This window comes from Pongo pygmaeus, chromosome 11 (assembly GCF_028885625.2).
Source record: "Pongo pygmaeus isolate AG05252 chromosome 11, NHGRI_mPonPyg2-v2.0_pri, whole genome shotgun sequence".
Classification (NCBI taxonomy): domain Eukaryota; kingdom Metazoa; phylum Chordata; class Mammalia; order Primates; family Hominidae; genus Pongo; species Pongo pygmaeus.
In genome coordinates, this window is record NC_072384.2 from 50,489,465 (window position 1) to 50,499,042 (window position 9,578).

The following is a 9,578-nucleotide window of genomic DNA, read 5'->3' on the forward strand; positions in this document are numbered from 1 at the left end:
ACACAGGGATTTATCAAAAACAGACACTTTTTTGGATACTGAGATTCATTTGAATAGTTAAATATCCCCTCCTCTTCGAGAGCAGAGAGCAACTGCTGTTTCACTACAGCATGAAATGTAATGTAAGAAGGACTTACTTATGAGGTGAACATCATTTCTCCCAAATGAATCTGCAATAGGGGAATACACAAAAAATTTTGTGACATATCACTATCTCATGGACTGTGGGCAAATTTCTGAAATATTAATTTGTCCTTAACCACATGAATGAATCAGCATATTGAGAGCCCTGTCCTAAGATGGAAAAATAAAATTCTACATATCTTTTGCCTGTTGGATTATAATATCTTACTAGCAGCACCTGCCACAGCATCTGTTCTCTGACAATAATTAAAAAATACCCAGGTTTTCTCTTTGTATTTTTCCTGTTAGTTTCAGCTGCTTCCTGAGCCATAAAGCCTGAGATAAATCAGTTTAAAAGATAAGTTTGAGATTCTAAAAAAGAAGAGAAAGGAACCAATGAGTTAGTGAAGAAAAGAGATACAAAGGACAAAGCACGCAATCAAAAGCTGAATCCAAGAGGAAACAAGAGTCTGGGGAGCTTTTCATCTCTAGGTAACCAATTCAGATCTGTTGCTGATATGTCCCCACTATGTTGTTGCTGGAAATTGCTACCATCTGACAAACACCTAGTGGATGCTAAAATTCTGTTTTCAGATGTACTTTTGGGCAAATCTGAACCAATCTTCCCCCTTTACCTTCATCACACAGTGATCTTTTCCCAAATCTCCTTAAGAGATCTGATATCCGGATTCAAGGGAAAACTGCTGCAGATATAATGCATAACCACCCTCACCATATAGGAAATGTATTCTTCCCTCCAGAGAGCTGTTATATTCTATTATAACCACCTTCCTCCCCTAAGAATTGTATTGGAAATGTCTGTCTCTTTGACAAAGGCACGCCATGTGGATTACCTTTTACTGCTCTTCTGACTCAAATTAATTTCTATTCCTAAAATGGGGTGCATTTTATATGCTCCTTCATGCTGGTGTGGAAAGGAATACCACATTGCAGAATCTAAAAAAGAAAGACTTGAGGTACTAAAATCTTCCAGTCTATTCCTTTACCTAAAAAAAGTTATAAGATTTCCCTTAGAGATAGCCATAATCTCCGACCCTGTTAGATAAATAAATTGTGACACCCAAGGAAAGTGGAGGGGAGAATTTTGTGATAATCAGAGGAAGGGAAACGTGGTAATATTTAAGCAGAGTGTTTCCACTGGCATTAGCAAGCTTCTGCTTGAAAGACTATTCCGAATGAGTCATAATATTCTCCAATAAAATGGTAAGGCCTAGTAGTTGTCTTTCTCTAATAGGTTATATTACAGGAGTATCTGTCTATTATGGAAACTGACTGCTTCAATACTCACCAATAGACATGGAATGCCACCAGGTAACTGAAATCAGTGAACTACTCCAGAACCCATAGCAGCCCCAGGGTTTCATAGCACTGGGGATTCCAGGACTGAACTTCACTGGACCCCAAGTACTCTACTACTCAGCATGTCATTGACACTTGAGTGGCTCTTCAGCTCTCCCAGGTTCACTCAGGGGGTGAGTTTACCCTTTTTATAAATCCAAGAACACGGATTCAATTTTGTCCTCAGTCAACTGATTTTGCCCTCTTGTAAGATTGTAAGCTGACCTCTTAACCCACAGCCTGCATGCAGTTAGCCAGTCCAGGTACAGGTGAGGATGGACATCAGGCCCAACTCATCACCTCTGTGAGGAAGCCAATGAAGACCCCTAAGGGGTATCAGTTTGCATTTTGCTTGTAAGAACGAGGACTCTGTATTTTTCTTGTACTCTCAATGAACAAAAGCCTTATTCAGGACATGGAAACAAAAAGTAATGTCATCCAACAGGGCTAACAAAGTTAGGTATTACATGTGTATTGAGAAGAGCCTGTCACGAAAATTTCCCCAACCCTTGCCATACTGTGGATTCAAGACATGCTTTGGAGTGACAATGATGATATGTTTTTGCAATGCCCAGGAAAGCCAGCTGATGTACTTCCCAGCCCCAAGTGGCAGAACCAGGCAAGAGTGGTGAGCTCCCTAGGAAACCTGCTGTGTCACTGATAGAACTGACCATCTGTCCCTTCTACTCTAGGCAGTCTTCTATTCCCATGTTTCTCACAGTCCAAGAACACTGATATTGATCCCTAAAATTAGTAAAGGCCAGAACCTTCTTATTTTCCTGCTTTCTCTCTTGATAATTCAGTGTTATCTCTTTCATCATGAGTCCCATGAATGAACATTCCCAAATCTCCCCCATGGCTTCCCAATACTCCCTCCTGAACCGCTGCCCTACTTGCCTTATATTGTTGAATACCCAAAGAGTTTAACTGTGTTACTATAACATAAAAGAAAACAATCAAAGTTATTACCTTGCATATTGTTTTCTTCACTTTACTAATTATTCCATTCTACCTTAAGAGGTTATATCAGTCCATTTTCATGCTGCTGATAAAGACATACCTGAGACTGGGAAGAAAAAGAAGTTTAATTGGACTTACAGTTTCACATGGCTGGGGAGGCCTCAGAATCATAGTGGGAGGTGAAAGGCACTCCTTACATGGTGGCAGCAAGAGAAAATGAGGAAGAAGCAAAAGTGGAAATCCCTGATATGCTCATCATATCTCATGAGACTTATTCACTGTCACAAGAATAGCACGGGTAAGAGTGGCCCTCATGATTCAATTACCTCACCCTGGGTCTCTCCCACAACATGTGGGAATTCTGGGAGATATAATTCAAGTTGAGATTTGGATGGGGACACAGCCAAACCATATCAGATGTTAATGTCAGCTCTAGTATGAACTAAAAAAAATATTACTTCAGATTCTAAACTTTGTAAATAGTTAAAGGCTAACAAAGAATATGATAGAGCTCCAACATCATAATGAAGCATAGAGTTTGCCATCTTAATACTTTGCAGTGAGTGGCAACTATCACCGTGGTGAGCCTTGCATGTTTGATTTATGAAAATGTATGATGCCTTACCAAAGGAGATTTATATTTGTTGTCCACTATGAAAACTAATCTTACCAACCAACACAAGAAGCAATTTCAAAGAATTATTTTCTTGCTCTAGTATTGTTGGTTTCTCTTCTGCCATTATCCTGTTAATCTTTATTCTTTTCAGCCCAATCATTGATGTAAAAGTGAATCTTTTGTTAATTTGAAAGTTGTTCTGTTTGTTTGAAGTGGGGGTAAAATGATTTATCATAAAACTGCCAGAAACTGGGTTTTAACGTATTTCCTTAGTGTCCCATTGCACTCGATACATTTCCAGCCCCAGAAATTCCTCTGTCAGATTAAGTGACAGTTCGTGACTAGATGAGACTTCATCCCCACTCTTACCCAATGCTAATCTACTGCCAGAATTGTAAGCAACTGCTTTCATAGCTGACGCCAACACAAAGTCTAACAGGAAATGCCTGAGAATGCTTAGTCTGTCAGGCGGCAGTAGCTAAGGCTCATTAGGGAGGCTCTGGTTCCAGATTTGCCATGGCAACCTCTAGAGATACATATCTAGTATGTTAGTGACATGCTGACATCACAGTTTGCTCCTTGAAAGAGGGGCAAGCAGAGGCACGACTCCCTTATTATCGTGGTGATAATAATGCTGCTGTTAAAATCATGCTGTGTCTGGGGGAGGGGGCAGAGAGGTGCTTTTACAGTTTAAATCACTGCCCAAGATAAGATCATGGAATATGTTACTGTTTTGCATGCTATTTTTTTTTTAGAAGAAAAGTGGTTTGCTATAGCAAATAAAAGTCTATTAGCATTTAACCAAAAAAGATCTAATTTATTATTCTGCTTCCAACCAACACTTTACTGTAACAATGAACTGTAGAATAAATACTGTTTGTTTGTAACTATAACACCAAATTTAGGTCTTGTTCATCTTATTTATTTTATTAAGCATTGAAAAAACAATGGACTATTAATTCAGTGGGAAACTACAATGGTAGAGCTAAAGCTTGAGACAGGCAATCAGTTTCCTTCAAAACTATTGGATTTCACTTCAGTACCCCCAAAGACAGAATGGGCACAGAGGGGATGAGGCATGGTGAAAGTTAGTGATGATCTTTGGGAGGCAGCCAGTCTGCACTACTCCTTGAGCTGTAAAAAGGGATGTGGGTGGGAGCAAGCATGTCAGAGAAACAGCAGAGTGCCATGGAAGAATGGGACTGTCATCATCAGGGGCTGGGATGAAGATTCTCTTGTTAAATTCTGAATTTTCCCTGGGTGGGAGGTCTAGTTCTGAAAGAAGAAAGGAGAAATCACACAGCTGAATTGACAAGGTCCCTGTGAAGGTTGGGACGTTGTCTTCAGCTTATCAAAATCTGGACCAGATTTCTATTTTATCGTAATCAGACAGAAATTACAAGACAGTAGGGGATACAAACTGGTTACAAATATTTCCTTCTCATCTTATTTCCTTTTAAATGCAGTAAAAACTCACATCTAGATATTACCTTCTCTTAACCCCACTTCCCTGACCACCTACCACCCTATTTCTTTGCTCTTCTATCTTTTCCCAATGTCTTCAAGTTTTCTTCCCCCATTCGCCATTAAATCCAGTCCAAAAAGGATTTTGACCACCTCACTCAAACAGATCTGCTCTTATGAGGTCACCAGTGATCTCTGCTGGTCCATATTCAGGCCTTATCTTACTTAACCCATCACTAGGTTTATGAAGTTTATGATGAAACTGATTCACTGCCATCTTTGACATTGACTTCACCTGTCTCAGGGATACCAAAGTCTCCAAGTTTTCCACCTTCATCACTCAATCATTCCTTTTTCCATTTTTTTTATTTTTTCCATTTTTATTATTTTTTTCTTCTCTTTATCCCCCCTCCCTTCCCCAGTTATTAAGATGTCCCAGGGCATTGACTCCATTGGCTATCACTATCTTACTTAGTCTCGTGGTTTTAAACACATTATGTATGCTAGCAACAACCAGATTAACAGTCCAAACCTGCTCTCTAGATTCCAAATAAAACAGCTTATTTGACATCACCACTTGGCTGCCTAATAGAAATCTCAAATTCAGCATGTCAAAAACTCAATCCTTTATTTCTAGCAGTGAGGAGAGAGGACAAAGAAGCTGGCTGGGCCTTGCAACTCAGAGCATCTGGGCTGGGAAATGCAGCAGGAAATGGAATTGGTCAAGAGTAATTAAAGAACTATGGGAACTCCATTTTAGACCTGGTAGGTATTAGTAGGAAAAGTTGTCATTAGGTTTTATTTTTGGCATTTATAATAGGTTCAAATATAAAAGAAGAGACAACACCAAAATAAATAGATCCACAGGGCAGCAAATTCTTCCAATGGTCTCAACTTCCTCAGTAATTACTTGATAGTTTCCAATGGTAACTGCATCTATAGCCATGCATATTTCCCCATTTGAGGGAAATCTCATCCCTTGTCTACCTCTAAGATCCATCTTCACCTTATAGAGGCCATGGGAAAACTTCCTCTTTGCTCTCTGAAAGTTTGCTCAAAAATCAACTCACAAAAGGCAGATAAATTAGAGAAAAGGCATATAAATTTACTCAACATATACACAGGAGCCTTCAGAATGAAGACCCAAAGATACACAGAAAATTGTCCATTTTTATGCTTAGGTTAAACAAAGTATTAACATCTATGTAGAAATATTGAACAAAAAGGGGATAATCTAATGCTCATACTGAGTGGAGAAGCCCAGCAAGGCCTGTCTGCTTAGATTCTTCTTGGCCTCTCTGTTATTATAAGCATTCATTCCTTCTGGGTGTGGGGCAGGACTCTCTCTGGAATGGGTGTCTTGTGACCTACAGTCAAACCAGGTAGGTCAGATCATTTATTTATATACAGTCTTCACACAGAAAGGCTGAGGGGAAGTTAGGTAATATTTTTAGGCTTTATGGCTGGCTTTGGGGAAAGGGGATCCTGGCTTCTATGATCTGCCTTGGGAAAGAGGAATTCTAGTTTCTGTGGCCAGCCTTGGGGAAGAATGGGACAGAGAGACTGGAGAGAAGGAGAAGGTCAAAGAAAAAATTTTTGCTTCTGAGGCTGCTTCTGAGGCCTTCATTTTGGGGTATTGTTTTCTGTTGAATCTCAACAATTTCAAGAATGTTGTGCAATTCAGTAACCCATAGAAATATATTCCTTACAGTTCTGAGTTACTCAGTCAAATATAGCTTCTTCTGAGGTGTCACTTTAGTAAGAGGTGCCTTCTCATTCTTCCTTAATTCATCTACTAGCTAAACACAGGAACCCACATGCATGCATACACACACATCTTGAGGAAATATGGTAATCCTCAGAACAGAGTTTCCAGTCACATTAAGAAAGAAAATCATTGTTATCCACTTTTACACGGCCACTATTAATATTAGTATTTTGTTATTTTGAAAGGCAGTGGCAGTTGCCCTTTGTATTCCTCTTATCCTCACTGTGAGAAAATATTGTGTGTGTATATGTTTGTGTGTATATAAATATATATATTCATATAGTAAAACATCATTTTTAAGAACTGAGTGATAATCTGAGGCCCCTAAAAAGCCATCTTTCTTTTTTTTAATTATACTTTAATTTCTGAGGTACATGTGCAGAATGTGCAGGTTTGTTACATAGGTATACATGTGCCATGGTGGATTGCTGCACCCATCAACCTGTCATCTACATTAGGTATTTCTCCTAATGCTATCCCTCCCCTAGGCCCCCACTCCCCAACAGGCCCCAGTGTGTGATGTTCCCCACCCTGTGTCCATGTGTTTTCATTGTTCAACTCCCACTTATGTGTGAGAACATGTGGTGTTTGGTTTTCTGTTCCTGTGTTAGTTTGCTGAGAATGATGGTTTCCAGCTTCATCCATGTCCCTGCAAAGGACATGAACTCATCCTTTTTTATGGCTGCATAGTATTCCATGGTGTATATGTGCCACATTTTCTTTATCCAGTCTATCTTTGCTGGGCATTTGGGTTGGGTCCAAGTCTTTGTTATTGTGAATAGTGCTGCAATAAACATATGTGTGCATGTGTCTTTATAGTAGGATGATGTATAATCCTTTGGGTATATACCCAGTAATGGGATGGCTGGGTCAAATGGTATTTATGGTTCTAGATCCTTGAGGAATCACCACACTATCTTCCACAATGGTGGAACTAATTTACACTCCCACCAACAGTGTGAAAGCATTCCTATTTTCAGATCACATAAATCTTTTGCCTTTTATTAATGAAAAGCCATCTTTCTATTGATGTCCATCTATTACAACAGTAAGACCCAACAGAAGCTTTGAAATTCAAAATTCTGTCTCAGTTGAACAGCCAGGTCAAAGTCCTGAACTCCCACTTTTCTTCTGTAAAATCAAAACAAGAAACAGTTGTGATCCTTCTGCACGATGAAACCCCAGAGATTGAAGATTGAGTGTGCCCATAGACACACACACACACACACATCACCTCTCAATACAGATGTTGAAAATAGTAGCTTGATTGCCAGGGACCACAGGAGGCACTGCCTCCCTGCCAAGCCAGTGGATGTCTGCCCCAGGCTGCCAAGGCACAGATTGGGCATGGGTTGACTTCCGTGAAAGGGGAAATAGTACTCAGATCTAGAGATCTGGAGAAGATACCTCACCTTGGACTAATACTGTTGTTGACACCAATAATATCACCTCTCCTGCTGCCTTAAACACCATTTCTTATCAGGGTAGTACTTCTGACAGGTTGCCGTTATGTCTTGTACCCAACATCCATCAAAGATAGAAGAGAAAGAGCTCAGGTAGATTTTCAGAGTGTTTTATTTGAAACATTGTTGCAAAATTTGAATCATAAACATGGTGTTATATAAACACACCTACAATTACAGGTGTGAGTCACCATTCCCAGCTTTCCCACCTTTAAGATGCATACTACCCTAAGCAAATGGTAAAGATATCGTTTAATAGATGCTATGTCAGCATCTGAAAGGCAGAACCCACGATATCTGTGGATAAAGAACAAATTAAAGGAGCTATTTGATTTGTAAAAATACACAGGCTAGCACATATTTCTGAGAAATAGCAATAGTACAAAGAATAAAAATTATGCTAGTTATTTTTACTACTCCTTCCGTAAGTATTTGTTAGCTACCTACTTTTTAATAGGTACTGTGAGTGACACTGGGAATACAAAATAAACGAACATGATTTATGACTTCAGAGTACTCACATCAGGACATCAGGAATTGAGAGTAAAGATATACACAAGGACACTCCTATCCAGTAATCTCCCCTGCCCGGTTCATTTTACAGTGACTCTTTTTTTCTTCCAGTGCTATGAATACACACAAATGAGTTTGCCAAAGTTACACTGCAATAAGAATTAAAACTTGCTATTAAGCAGTTTTTTTCTTGACCATAGCTAGGTAATATGAGTTAATAGTTCTCAAAGTAGACTGGAAGAAAAAGCAAGATAAGAGGCGACTGATTATGGTAATAAAATAATTAAATTCCATTAAGATCAATTACCAACATAGGGATCTTAGCAATTTTCTCTGTAATCATTCTGAATGGTCCTTTCTCTTACTGCCTTATGCCACAATATTTATTATCTAGAAAGGAAATTAACCCAATCCTCTCATCTCTTCCTGGCTTGATTCAGAGGGCTCATTTTCTCATCAGAATGAATCCTGCATTCATTCCGTTCTTTGATTGTGTGATATTCACATTTCCTTTGATTTGCCCCACCACAACACATTTTCAACACCCAATGTGAAGTCCACATGTTGCAAAGGATGACTGGCTTTTGCTGATTGTCTATAAACCAGGGCTGGCTTCTTTCCTATTCCTAATCTACTCTATTGAACACTGTTCTTTTAAGCAAAATCAGATGCTTAACATCCTGAAGTATCCTGTAAGCTTGAACCTGAAAAATAGTTACACATATAATGCTTATATATTACTGCTATGGATACTTCTAAAATTACTTATTAGCTTTCAGAGACAAACCTTATATCTACTCAGCAAATGGCTGCTATGATCCTGAATGCACAGTGCGACCCATTTAAACCAGATCAATCTAAAGTAGGTAAGTCCTTGGACTTCAAACTGTGCTACAAGTTGACCAGCTGCCTATTAGTAAAGTAAGTTACTTAGATCCTCTGTCCTTCAGTTTCTTTACTTTAGTCATTTTTTATTACCATCAGTGTTGAAGTTGGGAGTAAATTAGAAGCTTCTTCTGGATGTGGGGGTAAAAATTATAATAAAATACCAACTAATCCAAGTTAATATTCTCTTCACACACACCCCCAAAAAGGAAGCCATTTGAGGTAGTGTGCAACCTTACAATATTCATTTATTCAATAAATATATGTTGATCATATAGTATGTGCTAGGCATTATTCTAGGTATTGAAATCAAGCAGTGAAGAAAACACTCTTGCCCTTATGTAGTTTACATTCTAATAGGAGAAAAATAATCAGGGACAGGAGAAATAATCCAGGAACATGACAGAATTGGTTACTCATTTGCACA